The sequence below is a fragment of the Amphibalanus amphitrite genome, unplaced genomic scaffold (genome assembly GCF_019059575.1).
Source record: "Amphibalanus amphitrite isolate SeventyFive unplaced genomic scaffold, NRLGWU_Aamphi_draft 000666F_arrow, whole genome shotgun sequence".
Taxonomy (NCBI): Eukaryota; Metazoa; Arthropoda; class Thecostraca; order Balanomorpha; family Balanidae; genus Amphibalanus; species Amphibalanus amphitrite.
Genome location: NW_024882160.1, coordinates 179,262 through 194,857, shown reverse-complemented (window position 1 = coordinate 194,857; position 15,596 = coordinate 179,262). Strand labels below are relative to the sequence as shown.

The 15,596-nt window shown below is 56.2% G+C and overlaps 1 protein-coding gene across 1 annotated transcript in view; it reads left to right on the top strand.

The window, feature by feature from the left end:
• The window catches only part of LOC122364286 (cholecystokinin receptor type A-like), a 37,923-nt gene that overhangs the window by 9,126 nt on the left and 13,201 nt on the right, over nt 1-15,596 (top strand). The window lies entirely within an intron of this gene.

Here is a 15,596-nt window from a genome sequence, read left to right as displayed (position 1 = left end):
CTACTGACCACTGTGAGCTGTCTGAAACAGCTCTAGAAGCGATGCGCGTCGGCGGTTTAATTGGAAGTAAGAGTCTGTCCTGCTGTATAGGACAGATTTCAGGCAGCGAGCCCGGATGCGAATATTTTGCCATAATGACAGAGACTTTGGTGCATGCTAGCCGCTTCAGATGCATTGGAATGCAGTAACATTGCATTTTTACATTCACAGCTCACATGGGCAAACATCGGTTCAACAAGAATCATCTTGTCTGGATAAAGTGGCTCAGTCTCAGTTGTATCTATTGCCGGTTTAGTAAATGTCACGGAGCGGAAATCCATTCCGTTCGGCTGAGCGGTCGGTCGGTGGTCGGATCGCACCAGCTGCTGTTCTCCTGGCCGACATTGCAGGCCGATTGATCCATCTCTCACCGTGGGTGGTGTGGAACGGGGCCACCGGTTGATTAGGTGAGCCATCGTTTGTGACCGTGCTGAGACACAACCACCAAAACGGTGTGAAGATACCTTGCATGATGGATGGAACTCGGCTGATGACGCGGTAAAGCCCTTCTCCAAAACAGCGCTGCTTATCAAGAATCGTCCATTGTCGAATGCTGCTTCACCAATTTCTACGGATGCAGCTCTGCGATAATTTCCAGTATTGCATCTCCTGCATAATGCATTTGATGGCCGTTCAAGTATACCGGCTATCGCATTTCACAGTGACTTTGGACCGCCTTAGTAACGACCTATCTCTCACTCAATCGCTTCTGAAAGCTTTTCACACTAGTCTCATGCGACTTTTACCTCGACGATTTCTTATGCGCTTGGTCATAAGCAGGCATCTCATTATTCATATCGAGAAAATGTGTTGTTGCATATATGACTATTTACTTTTGCAAAAATGAGAGTCGACTGTTCAGTGAAGTCAGAAAAGTAAAGCTTATTAGCATAACAAAATTATTCCCGGAAAAGTTCCGTCATTGAGAGCTGGGCTATTCAGCGTTCTCGGGCACCTGCCGGCAGTAATGTAGGCGTGAGGACACTGCCTGTTGAGCTGTTAATTACATTTTAATCTGCAGTAAATGGGGTTCCGCGGGATACCGTCAAGCCGCACTCTATGCCACCGGGCGAACCGTTCACCACCTGCGACAAGCTGATGTCCTCTTAATGCAGATATTCATGAATGCTTTTGGGCGATAAGGCGCCGTTCAGCCTTTTTGTTAAATTATGTTAGATGGTTCTGTATGAAAAATGGACATTTCGTTTTAACCCTCGCCCGTAAACGGCGATCTGCCACCTTCGCCCATGCAGGGGGGGGGGGGGTTGGTGCGACCCCCCCTTGGCGTTTGAAAACGGAGCGTCGTAGAGCTTAGCGGAAAAGACCAACGGATTGCTCTCGCCGAGATCTCGCGATTGGTGGTAAATTTTTTGGTCCTAGGTCAACATTTGACCTACTTTTGACCGGTCAAAGGTCAAATTTTCGGAAAAATAGACTTTTTTCAACTTTCCGCGGCGATTGCGGCAAAACGGTGGGAGATATCGACTTGAAACCTTCACTATCGTGTTCCTTGATCAATTCTCTATCGTTTGGTATGTATTTCGTTTCCCTAGCTCTAAAAATGGCGCGTTGGGAGCGCCGGAAGTCGGCAAGGTCACAGTCGGCGGCAGAAATTCGAAAAATCAAAATTTAAATTTTTGAAATCTGATTGTATTTTTGGATTTGGAAGGTCCATTTGCTCCCTATAGAAGCTAATATTGCTGCATATTCCCATTGAGGTGACAGGAATTAGCAAAATAGTGGTTCGGGCGCTTTTCAAAAATAGTACCGGACGCTGTTCCTCTTGTGACGTCATAGCTCCGTGACCTGACCTGACCCGGTCAAGTTTCTTATACCATATGATAGCCAATACTTGCTCCAACATGCATGGGAAGTTTCATCACGATCCATCAATCGATGTCCGTACCACCGGCAGGAAACCTCGGGCGTTGGCACTCAGTTTGTGAAAATCCGGCCGGAGGCTGTTCCCTTTGTGACGTCATAACTCCGTGACCTGACATGACCCGGTCAAATTTTTTTTTATCAAAAGATGCGCAAGGTTTGCCCCATAGGGTACCCAAAATTTGGCGGCGCTGCGCGCCGCCGTTTTTGCATTATTTCCGAAAAACCTCAGGGGGGGGGGTTGCACCAACCCCCCCCCCCTACATGGGCGAGGGTTAATCGATCTTTGATAAGCAATATACCATAAAGGAATTGGAAATTTTATAACGAATTTGCTTTGCCACGTAGATGGTCTACCTACACCAAATGCGAAGCTATCCTCGATGAATTGAATCACCGCTAGGAAAGATCTAAATGCCAACGATCTGCAAATAAACCTGGACAAAAAAAAAACATGGCCGTCCCTTGCCTAACCGTCCTATTTAGTCAGTCCCTCAATTAATCTCAGTCATGGCGAGGGGCTTCATGTCATTGTTGCCAGACAGTCAACCACCCAGCGCCCCCGCCGCGCTGTCGAACTTCGCCGCCCGTCTTCACCTCTGCAGACATGTGTGACCCGGCGGGCCCTTTGATTGCGAGTTATCGCACGAAAACGAGACGCTCTTATCTGCAATTCATCGTGACGTGGTGTCCCATGAATCGTTAAGTATGGTAGAAGTTAGCTAGTCGGGTCACCGTGTTTTAATTAGTTAAACGAAGTGTGGCTGTTGGTAAAAGTTTCTCCGCCGCATCTGATAATGGCGGTGAAGCGGTATCGATTCACAATTACCAATTTTTAGTGAAAGCTGTCGCTAAAAACGAGTTGTATGGATGGAACTGGGGAGTACTGGAACTGTTTTAGATAAGATCTCATGCTTGATAGCTACAGACACCGACCCGACCCGACCCGCACAGAAGCTGTCGGTCTGCCCCCCCCCCTCCCCCCGCCCCCTGCTGAGAGTCTCGATATTCCAATTATCGTGGGGAACACCCGGAGCTCGCTCAGACTCCTCGCGGTGTGCATATACGGTGTTCAATTCAGCTCTTATAACGCTGCATGGCATAGGCATTCACACAGAAATAATGGATCCTGATTGCTGCGATATTTTGGGAGACCACTGAAAACTGCATGCATTGCACATCTCTATTTATTTAGACAACAAGCACCGCCTTGCGCATAATGTTTGGCGACCGACAAAAAGTCTACCCGTGAATAGAGTAAAAAAGTAAGACCATCTCCAACAAAGGCGTCGTCTATTGAGCTGTTACCGAAAATGAGGGCCCATTGCATTTCTGGGGCTGCTTATCAGATGGTTATAGTCTTGCTTGCCATGGTTCCAGCTGAGGATTATACGGGTCTTACGGTGTGCACTGTGCAGCCTCACTTGTGAGACGCGAGCGATTCAGAACTGTTCCCGTCAAACGAAGGAGTGGCTTACAATCGAAACACACCTGTCCCTCCGGCCCAACAGTGTTACAGGGCAGGGGATGAGAGAAAATTCGGCAGACAGGTCGATTGGTCTGTGAAACTGTGACAAATGCAATCTACCGAATTGGCGGGAAACGAAAATGAGACATGATACCATAAGTCTCCAGCTGATTAGTTGCACTAATCTGTATGCGAATTATGCATTGGTTTGTGTTTGGTTATTCGCGTTGGCCTATTGAATGGAAATGAAACTTCATAATGTTTAGTGACTCCACAAATTACAAGCAAATGTCAAAGCAATGCAAATGGTTAATGACCTTGGTTTGGTCGTAAGCGAATGTTGGCTTTAAAATCAGAATAAAACGCATCCGTTTGTCCGTTTCATAGCTCAGTTGATAGAGCGTTTGCCGTTTACTTCACGGTGTCGAGTGCGCCGTTTACTTCACGGTGTCGAGTGCCCGGGCTCAGGTCGCTCCGGCGCTGGAGGTATGTACGAGCATGAGACTCGGGACGGCTTGACGTTGGTGAGAGTAGCCGTGATAAGTTGAGTGAGCCAGACCGCGTTCGGCAAGTACCTCAGCTACTAACGTATCAGATGCTGCCTCCTTTCTACAGTCAAAATCTGATTTGCCCGAATCCCTTCCAAGTCACAGAGTGAAGCGTTTGCAATGACAGCTGCGCAGGAGCCGGTCGCCTACTGACAATTAGATGTGTTCGGTCTGGCTCCTAACTCTCGGGGTCTCACCATTGGGCTCATGCCTGACGCCTCCGTGATCTAGACACTCTGTTGGCTGAGTAAAGGCCGATCGCCCACTGGTGGCAGTTCCTGCTCCTGGAACCACCCGCCACAGTGGGGTCACGACAGGAAAAAAAACAACAAAGAAGAACAAAAAAAATTGTTGAGACCATGACCGATGGTCCGTCCCCTTCGCTGGCTCGTCTCTGACTGTCCTATATCCCGCGCTCCCCTCGTGCCTCCCGCCCCAGCCCGCCCGCTCCGCTTATCTCTCTCCCTCCCACCCTCCCTCCCTCTCCCTCGCTCTCTCCGGCATCTGTCTGCCCTCGCCCAACGCCTCTTAGCCGGGGGGCCGCTAAGTTGCCATTGGGCTCATGCCTGACGCCTCCGTGATCTAGACACTCTGTTGGCTGAGTAAAGGCCGATCGCCCACTGGTGGCAGTTCCTGCTCCTGGAACCACCCGCCAAACCCCGCCAAACGGAGCGACCACGCAATAGGCCACGTAGCTAATTGTAAGCTCCTAAGAGCTTCCACAGCCACTCGTAGTGTTCCCTAGAGATCGGGACCGGAACCATCCGGGGCGGTCTGCCCCCAAGGGCAGGAACCCGAGAGCTGGTCCAGCCCACTGTAAGCTCCCAAGAGCTCACAGCCACTCGCCATGCTCCCTTGAGCTCGCGACAGGAAAACCCCCGTAGCAGTCTGCCCCCGGGGCAAGGAACTCCCAAAAGCTTAACCAGCCAACTGCAAGTTCTCAATTGAGCCCTCACGGCCACCTATCATACTCCCTTGAGCTGCGCCAGGAAACGCCCGTAGCGGTCTGCCCCGAGGGCATTAAGCTCCCAAGAGCTCGCGCAGTCAAGTGGAGAGCTCCCGAGAGCTGCCACGGCCACCCGTCATGTTCCCTAGAGCTCGCGCAGGGGAAAACACCCGAAGCGGCCTGTCCTTAAAGGCAGGAAGCTCCCGAGAGCTTGTTTAGCCAACTTTAAGCTCCTAAGAGCTCTCGCAAATCGCAGCCATCCGTGATGCTCTCTTGCGCTCCCTAGAGCTCGTGGCATGAAACATACGTAGCGGTCTGCCCCCAGGGCAAGATGCTCTCAAGAGCTCGGAGCTCGCATAGCCAACTGTAAGCTCCCAAGAGCTCTCGTCAGCAACCTTAGAGCAATAAGCTCCCGAGAGCTCGCACGGTTACCCGTCATGCTCAATAGAGCTCCCGCTGTGAACACTCTTAGCGGTCTGCCCCCAACGGCAAGAGGCTCCTAAGAGCTCGCACAGCCAACTGTAAGCTCCCAGGAGCTCTCGACACGAACCTCATAGAGGCTTCCCCCGAGGGCAATAAGCTCCCAAGAGCCCGCACGGCCATCCGTCGGCTCCCAAGAGCTCCCGACAGTAACACCCGTATCCGTCTGCTCCCAAGGACAATAGGCTCCCGCCGGCTCGAGCAGTCGCTTGTGCTCCTAAAGCTTCCAACAGTAGCGCCTATGCGGTCTGCCCCCAAGAGCAATAGCTCTGAAGAGTTTGCGCAGCCACCCGTCCGGCTCCAACGAGCTCTAGACATTGGCACCCATAGCGGTCTGCCCCCAAGGGCAAGAAGCTCTCGCGAGCTCGCGCAGCCATCCTTCAGGCTCCCAATAGCTCTCTACAGTAGCACCCATAGCGGTCTGCCCCCAAGGGCAATGAGCTCCCGAGAGCGCGCACAGTAACCCGTCATGCTTCCTGGAGGTCGCGACAGAAAACTATCGTAGCTGCTAGCCCCCAGGGCAAGAAGCTCCAAATAGCTCGCCCGGCCACCGGTCAGGCTCCCAAGAACTCTCGACAACAGTGGCCTTGGCTGTCTGCACCAAGGGCAGTAGTACCCAATAGCTCGCGCAGCTCCCTTCGTCAGGCTCCCAGGAGCTCTCGACATCAGCGCCCAAAACGGTATGTCCCAGGGCAAGAGCACCCAAAAGCTCGCACAGCCACCTGACATGCCCCCAGAGCTCTCGACAGTAGAGTCACTAACGGTGTGCCCCCAAGGGCTATAAGCTCCGAAGAGCTCGCACCGCCAACTATGATCTCCCAAGAGCTCGCACGGCCACCCGTCATGCTCCCAAGAGCTCTGGACAGTAGCGCACATGCAGCCTGCCCTCGCACCGTCAACTATGATCTTCCAAGAGCTCGCAAGCCCCCGTCATTCTCCCCCAGGCTCCCGACAGTAGCACCCACGCGGTCTGCCCCCAAGGGCAATAAGCTCCCCAGAGCTTGCACAGCCCCAACGCCCGCACCGGTCAGATGACCGTATAGGTCGCCGGCAGATACAGATAGTCGGACGGGTCGCTCTGGCGCGTCCACACATCCGGAGCTCACACCCGCCGCGGCCCGCGGCCCGGTTGTGAAACGAAAGAATTGCTGGCACGCAGCCCGCCGAAAAAGGCAGCGCGTTACGCCCTCCTTGCGATCCAGTGCCGGTCCCCGCACCGCCGCGACACGTGCGAACCGTCGCACACTGCCCGCAGATGGCCGAGCCGTTCGCGCCTACCCCCCCCCCCCCTACGAGTGACGAGGGAGGGGGTGGCGAGCGCCCCTGTGTGTGCCGCCGCGCCACTCGAGCCGGCCAAGCGCCCGCCCTGTCACCGCACCCTCCCCCTCCCCCACCAGGGATGGGGGCGCGCAGCTGGGTGGACGCCGCCCCGCGGCGCATCCTCCAATCCAGTAATTAGACCGGGACCCGCGCGTGGCCGCGCGGTGGACCTTCGGCCCATATCGCGTGCCCCTCCCCGCGCCGGGCGGTCGCGGCGCAGCGGGCGCGGACACGCGGCGGACAGAGAGAACAGGGCGAACAGCAAACATCGGGTAAGATAACCGGACCTCTTACTCCCGCCCAAGGCGAAAAGCACACAGATCTGGGAAGAGAACCGGGCCGCTCCCGGCTACCAAGTACGGCCTTGGGTGTCGCTCCTTGAGGGTCAGGCGCGGCGGCGTCCGGCGAGCGCCAGGGGGCTCCCGACAGTGCCGCACCCAGTAGCTGCGCCTAAGGGCAATAAGCTTCCAAGAGCTCGTAGGGCTGCCGTCGGTCCCACAGGCAAAGCTCCCAAGAGCTCGTACAGCTTCGGTCGCCCCAAGGGCAATAAGCTCCCAAGAGCTTGTACAGCCATCGTCGCCCCCAAGGGCAATAAGCTCCCAAGAGCTCGGACGGCTACCGTCGCCCCCAAGGGCAGCAAGCTCGCCCCAAGGGCAATAAGCTTCCAAGAGCTCATACAGCCGTCGTCGCCACTAGGTGCAATAAGCTCCCAAGAGCTCGTACCGCCTCAGTCGCCCCCAAGGGCAATAGGGCTACCGTCACCCCCAAGGGCAGCAAGCGCTAAGCTACCAAGAACACGTACAGCTACCGTCGCCCCCAAGGGCAGAAAGCTCTCCACCAAGGGCAATAAGCTCCCAAGAGCTCGTACAGCCATCGTCGCCCCAAGGCCAAAGTTCCCAAAAGCTTGCGCGGCCATCGTCACCCCAAGGGCAAAGCTCACATAAGCTCGTACAGCGACCGTCGCCCCCAAGGGCAGCAAGCTCGCTCCTAGGGCAATAAGCTCCCAAGAGTTCGAACGGCCGTCGTCGCCCTCAAAGGCAAGCTTCAAGAGCTCGGACGTGTGCTGAAGCCTTCGAGGGCAGGCATCAAGCTCGCCCCCAAGGGCAATAAGCTTCCAAGAGCTCATACAGTCATCCATCGTCGCCCCCAAGGGCAGTGAGCTCCTAAGAGCTCATACGGCTTCTGTCGCCTTCGAGGGCAGCAAGCTCGCCCCTAAGAGCAAAAAGCTCCTAACAGCCCGTACAGCCAACGTCGCCCCCAAGGGCAAGAAGCTTCCAAGAGCTACCGTCGCCCCAGGGGCAGCAAGCTCGCCCCCAAGGGCGATGAGCTCCCAAGCGCTCGTGCAGCCATCGTCACCCCAAGGGCAATAAGCTCCCAAGAGCTCGTACAGCTACTGTCGCCTTAAGGGCAGAAAGCCCGCCTCCAAGGAAAAATAAGCTCCCAAGAGCTCGTACAGCCATCGTCGCCCCCAAAGGCAATAAGCACCCGAAGGCTCGTGCGGTTACCGTCGCCCCCAAGGGCAATAAGCTCCCAAGAGCTTGTACAACCATCGTCGCCCCCAAGGGCAAAGCTCCCAAGAGCTTGTGTAGCCTTAGTCGCCCCCAAGGGCAATAAGCTCCCAAGAGCTTGTACAGCCATCGTCGCCCCCAAGGACAATAAGCTCCCAAGAGCTCGTACGGCTACCGTCGCCCCCCAGGGCAGCAAGCTCGTCGCCCCCAAGGGCATTAAGCACCCAAAGGCTTGTACGGTTACCGTCCCCCCAAGGGCAATAAGCTCCCAAGAGCTTGTACAACCATCGTCGCCTCAAGGGCAAAGCTCCCAAGAGCTTGTACAGCCTCAGTCGCCCCCAAGGGCAATAAGCTCCCAAGAGCTTGTACAGCCATCGTCGCCCCCAAGGGCAATAAGCTCCCAAGAGCTCGGACGGCTACCGTCGCCCCCAAGGGCAGCAAGCTCGCCCCAAGAGCAATAAGCTCCCAAGTCGCCCCCAAGGGCAATAAGCTCCCAAGAGCTTGTACAGCCATCGTCGCCCCCAAGGGCAATAAGCTCCCAAGAGCTCGTACGGCTACCGTCGCCCCCAAGGGCAGCAAGCTCGCCCCCAAGAGGAAGAAGCTCTCAAGAGCTCGTACAACCATCGTCGCCCCCAAGGGCAAAGCTCCCAAGAGCCCGTGCAGCCTCAGTCGCCCCCACGAGCAAAGCTCCCGAGAGCTCGTACAGCCTCAGTCGCCCCCAAGGACAATAAGCTCCCAGGAGCTTGTACGGCCGTCGTCGCCCCCAAGGGCAATAAGCTCCCAAGAGCTCGTACAACCATCGTCGCCCCCAAGGGCAAAGCTCCCAAGAGCCCGTGCAGCCACAGTCGCCCCCAAGGGCAATAAGCTCCCCAAGAGCTTGCACAGCCATCGTCGCCCCCACGGGCAACAAGCTCCCAAGAGTCCGTGCAGCCGCAGTCGTCCCCAAGGGCAATAAGCTCCTCAAGAGCTTGTACAGCCATCGTCGCCCCAAAGACAATTAACTCCCAAGGACTGTAACAGCTACCTTCGCCCCCAAGGAGCAGCAAGCTCGCCCCCAAGGGCAATAAGCTCGAGAGCTAGGACAGCTACTGTCGCCTTCAAGGGCAGGAAACTCCCAAGAGCTCCCACGGCCGCCCGTCAGACCCGCGATAGTGGCGCCCGTAGCGGTCTGCCACCCTCCCCCCCCCGGTCATCCCGCGGCGCTTGCCCGGTCGCCACCGGCGCTCTGCTCCTTCAGCGCACCCTGCCGAAGCTTGTCTAAGCTCATTCTTATCAACCAGGAAGCAGGGATAGAAGAAATAGCGTTTCTCGTCCCCCGAGCAAGTGATTGTTCAAGCTGTCCAAGCCAGTGTAACCTTTGTTCAACCATCTCCCGAAATGAACATTAGACAAAACGGAATTCCGAAGGTCCAATCCCAGATGACACCACTAATCGGTCCGCGGCGTCGCATTGTATTCTGCCAACAACCAGCGACCCGCACCACTCGGTCAAACTGACCCTCGACCGCTCACGCGGCTGCTCCTCGCCCGGCAAAGGCGGTCAAGCCACGCAAAGACGCGGGCACGTCAGAGCCCGCGTGGTCCGGAACAGCGACAGCCGATAGGTAGCCGTGGTGTGCCTGCGAACCGACACGGCGCGCCGCTGCGCGCGCTTTAGGTCTGTAAAAACTCAATAAGACATCATCTGGGACCACCACGATCACCCCGTTCCGGAAGGGTCACTGCCCCCTCGACTCTCCCTCAAACACCATGTTCCTTTCTCCTTGGCCCTGTCCCACTGCCCGTCCCATGACTCCAGCGGACAGTCACCCATGCCCCAGCTGTGAGCCATGCGGCCGGGCGCCGCCATACGACACCGTGACCGATAAGGCCGGGCTGTTTACTTTATTGGGTCTCCGCTGCCCGGTCCGCCGCGCCGCGGCGCCGGCGGGCCCGTGGACCGCGCGGACAAAGGGAGGGCCATTCCCGTTTTTGAGCGGTATTTCACTCGATGCTGCTACCACGCTGCTATCGCATTTTGCGAGCTGAAGTCACACATGTGACGACATTTTGGCAGGGTTGGAGATAGGGATGTACGGATGTCATGGAAACCCAATTAGCACGTGTGATAGCGCACGCTGGCAGCGGCCGTAAACAGGGCCCCGGCCCGGCGCCTAGATCTGGCTGCGTGCGGCGTGCTTCGATGACGTCACCCACCCGGCTCTGCTCGCTCAGCCGGCGCGCAGGGGTTAAGCGCCGCTGCACCGTTGCAGCGCGCAGCGATACCAGGGTGCAGGTGGTCACGGGCCAAACCTGATATCAGCCCTGAAAATGTCACCCGAGGTCACCAAGTCACTGACCGCGTTCGCCCCCAAGGGTACCGCACCGCACCCACCAGCCCCCAAAGGCGTCAAAGACCAACCAGCAGGCCCCTCAGCCGCTGCCACGCTCCATATGCACAGGGACGTCTGACCCCGTCCCGCTCCCCCGCCGCAGTCGGCAGTCGCGCTGGCAACCAGTCACCGAACTGTGACAACAGGAGACCAGGCAAGCGCTAACCCACAGTCTGGGTCCTCACGGAGCGCTCCCACGACCACAGCTGCCGCGGTGGCGCGCTTCAAGCGTCCAAAAGCTCTTGACGAAGCAACGAAAAAAAAAAACGTCCACGACCGTCTCTCCCAAGCCGATATTGCTAGCCTATTCGATTTGTAGCACGAGATGTCGGACAACACCATCCAGATTAGACAGCGCGTGACTCCGCAAAGACGCAAGTCGCGCGAATTCTGTCTACACGCTGATTATACATCGACAGCTGACAGCCATGACAATAAGCTCCCAAGAGCTGGAAAGTGGCGCCCTCGCGGTCTGCCCACAAAAGCATCCCTGCTCTCGAGAGCGCAGGTTACTGCGCCCATCAAGCTGTCGCGGCACCCGGCCAGTTACACAACAGCGAACTCGGCCCTTCGCTTACCTGTAGTCAGTGGCATCTACTGACAAACCTCGCGTCATGAGTCGTCACAGGCGGTTGGTTCTCTGCCTCCCAGCTCCTGCGCTGCGCTGAATCGCAAGGCACCGCCCTTCTGAGTACCATGCCACCACTCCCTCTTTCGCCGTCACTATTCATAGCCTCTCTGTCACTCCGAGTGTCACACAACGAGAGAAGCCAAAAAATTGTTGAGACCATGACCGATGGTCCGTCCCCTTCGCTGGCTCGTCTCTGACTGTCCTATATCCCGCGCTCCCCTCGTGCCTCCCGCCCCAGCCCGCCCGCTCCGCTTATCTCTCTCCCTCCCACCCTCCCTCCCTCTCCCTCGCTCTCTCCGGCATCTGTCTGCCCTCGCCCAACGCCTCTTAGCCGGGGGGCCGCTAAGTTGCCATTGTCGGCTGGCCTGTGGGCTTCACAGACGGCGACAGCGAGGGCGTGGGTTTGTGGCGTGGCAGGATCACGGTTTGACTGAACCTGTGGCACTTAGCGAGTTTGTTAGACTCGGGATACAATTGGCCACGTTCAAAGACCAAGAATATCTTCAAATACTGCATCTCCAAATGTTACACGTCCACAGAACAACTTCAGAGAAAGCCTTCAAATGATTACGAAGACAAAAAACAAAAACAAACTAATGAAGTTCCAAAGAAGACTTCGAAAAAGCACGGAAACACCCTTTCAAGTATATTACAGCCACACGCAGAGCTCACTCCATTCGCACCCCGGCCGTTTCTGCGCACTTGTCATTTAATGACGCCTTTTCTGAAGACTTGCTATTACCATCATCTCGATAGCATCCTAACCGGCCCGCCCGCCCTCCGCGTCAGCGACGACCATTAGCGGGCGTCGCGTCGGCAACGATGCACCGCTAACGACGTGCCACCGCTCGTGCTGCCGGCACGCCCGACCTTCCTACATCCCAACCGCCCGACCGCCGATCGTGAGCGCCCGTCCGCCGGAAGACAGACCAGCCGCCTTCCAAATGGCTCGGTTAGCGAGCATCACGCAGTCGGTCAGACCAACTAACTGGCAGATGATTGGTGAGACGTGCTGGTCAGACAAGACGTGACCGATCGTCTACGCCGGTCTTCTGGTGAAGCTGCGGGATGACCAGCGGGCTGAAGATGCCAACTAGCCTGTCGTGGCTCGGGACAGTATCCTACGCAGTGGCGGCGGAATAGGGGGTGCAGGGGGTGCAGCTGCACCCCCATCGAAGAACATGGGGGTGCAAACATATCTTTTTGCCCCCCCAAAATCCGTACAAGGGGCCCGTCGCATCACCCAATACATTTTCTCCTGAAAACCAGTGATCGGGAAACGAACACTGATGTGGAATCATCCGGTATATCCAATTATGGTCAGGACAAGGAGCGTCCCATGCTAGTCTTTGGGGCCCCCATACCGGCCTAGAAGTGTCCCGAGCCGCGTTTGGTGCTCCACGCGGCATCTGAGGGCCCCCACGACGGCCTCAGAGAGCCCTTTTATGACGATCTCTGAGGGCTCCCACGACGACCTCTGTCCCCTGGGGCCCTACAACGGCCACTTAGGGCCCTCATGACGACCGCTGAGGGTCCCACAGAGATTCCAGGGCCCCAAGGAGACTCCGGGGGCTACGTTGGCCTCTGAGGGCCCCCATATGACGGCCTCTGAGGGCCCTTCGATGATCTCTGAGGGCTCTCACGACGACCTCTGTCCCCTGGGGCCCTATAACGACCATTAAGGGCCCTCATGACGACCGCTGAGGGTCCCACAGGACTCCAGGGGCCCCACTGGCCTCTGAGGGCCTCTACGACGGTATCTAAGGGCCCTCGTGACGGCCCTAGACCCAACTCAAGTCTGAGGGCCCATTTGGCTTCAGACGGCCTAGCGACGGCCTCTGAGGGCCCCAACACAGCCAGACTGCAGGGGCTATGCTGGCATCTGAGGGCCCTACAACGGTCTGTTGAGGGCCCTAACAACGATGGCCTCTAGCGGTCTTACCAAGGCCTCTGAGAGCCCTGCAAAGGTATCTGAGGGCCCATGAAGACCCTCACTATGGTCAAGGACCCTCATGACGACCTCTGCTGATCCTCTCGAAGGCTTCACAACAACTTCTGAGGACCCCAGGACGGTCCCTGATGGGCTGAGGGCCCTGTCGACGACCTCTCTGGGCCCTCACGATGGTCTCTAAGGCCCAACGCAAGCTCCAAAGGCCCACGCTGGCGTCTGAGGGCCCCACGACGGCCTCTGAGGGCCTCGACGCAGGCAGGTTCCAGGGCCATGCTGACCTCTGAGGGCCCTCTTGACGGCTTCTAGGGCCTAACGAAGGCATCAAGGGCCAACGCTGGCCTCTGAAGAACCCTACGACGGCCTCAGAGGGTCTCAACTCAACGCAGGCAGGTGCCAGGAGACATGCTGACCTCTGAGGGCCCCACAGAGTAGAGATTCAGAGGATCCAACGACCTTTGTGGACCTTACGAAATACGAAGGTCTCCGAGAGCTCACGCAGGCTCCTGGAATTCCACACTGACTCTCAGGCCCCATGTCAGCTTGTTGAGGCACTTTATCTGCTCTTGGTGCCCCGTCGCCGGCCTCTGAGAGTCTCAATGTCTGGACTTATAGGGGCAATGGGCCCTACACCGGCTTTCATGGCCCCTACATCGACTCTTGGAACTCATGACCCAGGAACTGTGGGACATAAGCGGCTTCTAAGAATCCCCATGCTGGTTCTAGTAGCCGCCAGCCGAATAGTTGGGCTCACACGCGAGCTCCTGGGACCCCGTGCATACCCCAGGGGTCTACCTGCCTCTCAGACCCCACACATACTTTTGGGGCTCAAACGCTTGCCCCCGAAGGCCCCACTGAGACCCCTTTCCTCTACTCAGCCCTCCATACCGGCTCTTTAGGCTAAACATCGGCTCCTGTGGCCTCCAAAAAACGATGTTTCTGAGAGCCCTTTCGAGCCTATACTGCCTTCTGAAACCTTTCAGCAACTTTCAAGGGACCGATCCTGATCGGAGGGCTCATTCAGTCTGGGGAGTCATGTAGGTCTCTAGAGGAGCCTCTATGTGGTCGGTTTCCAAGGGGCTTCTAAACACGGTATTCTTGGAACGGTCTCGTAGGGCACTCAATGGTCCACTGCGGATCCAGAAAAGTGGTTTGAGACGCTGCGGGTGGTGGCTAGACTAAAAGATTAACCGATAAACAATAGCTGCATTTGCTTCTTTATGCATAATGCATTCATTATTTGAGATAGGTAGATACACTGCAATTTCAAACCTTTTACACAGCTTGTGTGTATGGGGATAGTTTTCCAAAATCTGCATTTTTCATGAATCAATAATAATCACTAAAAAAAAACTGGAGGGGGGCCCAAAACTTCCAGAGGGGCCCCTTAGGAAAATTTTGCACCCCCATCCAAAATTACCTTCCGCCGCCACTGATCCTACGACCATTGCACTGCGGCGGGGGCGGGTCGGACCACGATAGGGCCGCCCCCGAGACCGTCCGAGATTCACGAGCTGCATTTATTCGGCTGGTCTCGGGTCGGTTACGTGAGTCGAGTGTCGAGTGGGCGCCATTGCGGGCGCCGGACGGAATGAAGTGCTCGATTGTGGGCCAGTAAATTATCTCTAAACAATGTACATCAAACAGGCTCTTGGGAGCTCTTTTATAAATTCATTTTTCATACACTTTGATTTAATCCGACATGATCCGACTATACCAAAATTGCCTATATCTTTAAGCGCTTGGTTATATGAAGCTTACAAACATGGTATCGGGGAATGCCGGCTCAGTGTAAGCAGAAATAAAGCTAATTACTTACATGTTCAAAGGTTTCCCGCAGGCACCGCAGCTTTTCTCACAATTGGAAGGCATTAAGCGATCTAGGGCTTAGAAATTCCCGCAAAGCACCACTTTCTTTTTTTGTTTTCGGTTACTAGGGCCTTTGATGTCCTCTTCAGCCGTGATAAAAAATCCGTGCATTAGGAGAGAGAGGCAACTTGCACTGTGGTAGCGCTTTTATCCTTGCCGGCGGACGGCTTCCATTAAAGCGGGCCCAGGCCATCGAGGACGACCACAGTCGCCGGTCGAAGCACGGATTAATCGGAGCAGCCGCCGACAATAGGATGCTCGGTAATTGGAGGCCGTCGCGGCGGACAGGCGGCGAACGCCCCTGTTTGGGTGCCGCTGCGACAGGCCACCGGACACCGTCACCTCTGCAGGCTGGGACGGGCGAGCGGTGTCTCTGGCATTGGCTGGTCGGCGGTGATTGGTGCTGCTTCGAGGCTATGTGTGTTGCCAGGGTGGGGACTGCTAAATTTGCTAAATTGCTTTTGGTGTCACGCTAGAGGTGATTGTAACAAATGCTTGTGTGCCAGTCATACATATGTAAATAGCGGATATGGATGTTCTCCGAAGTAGAGATAAACTAGGTAAAATTTCAGTTATATGATATTTT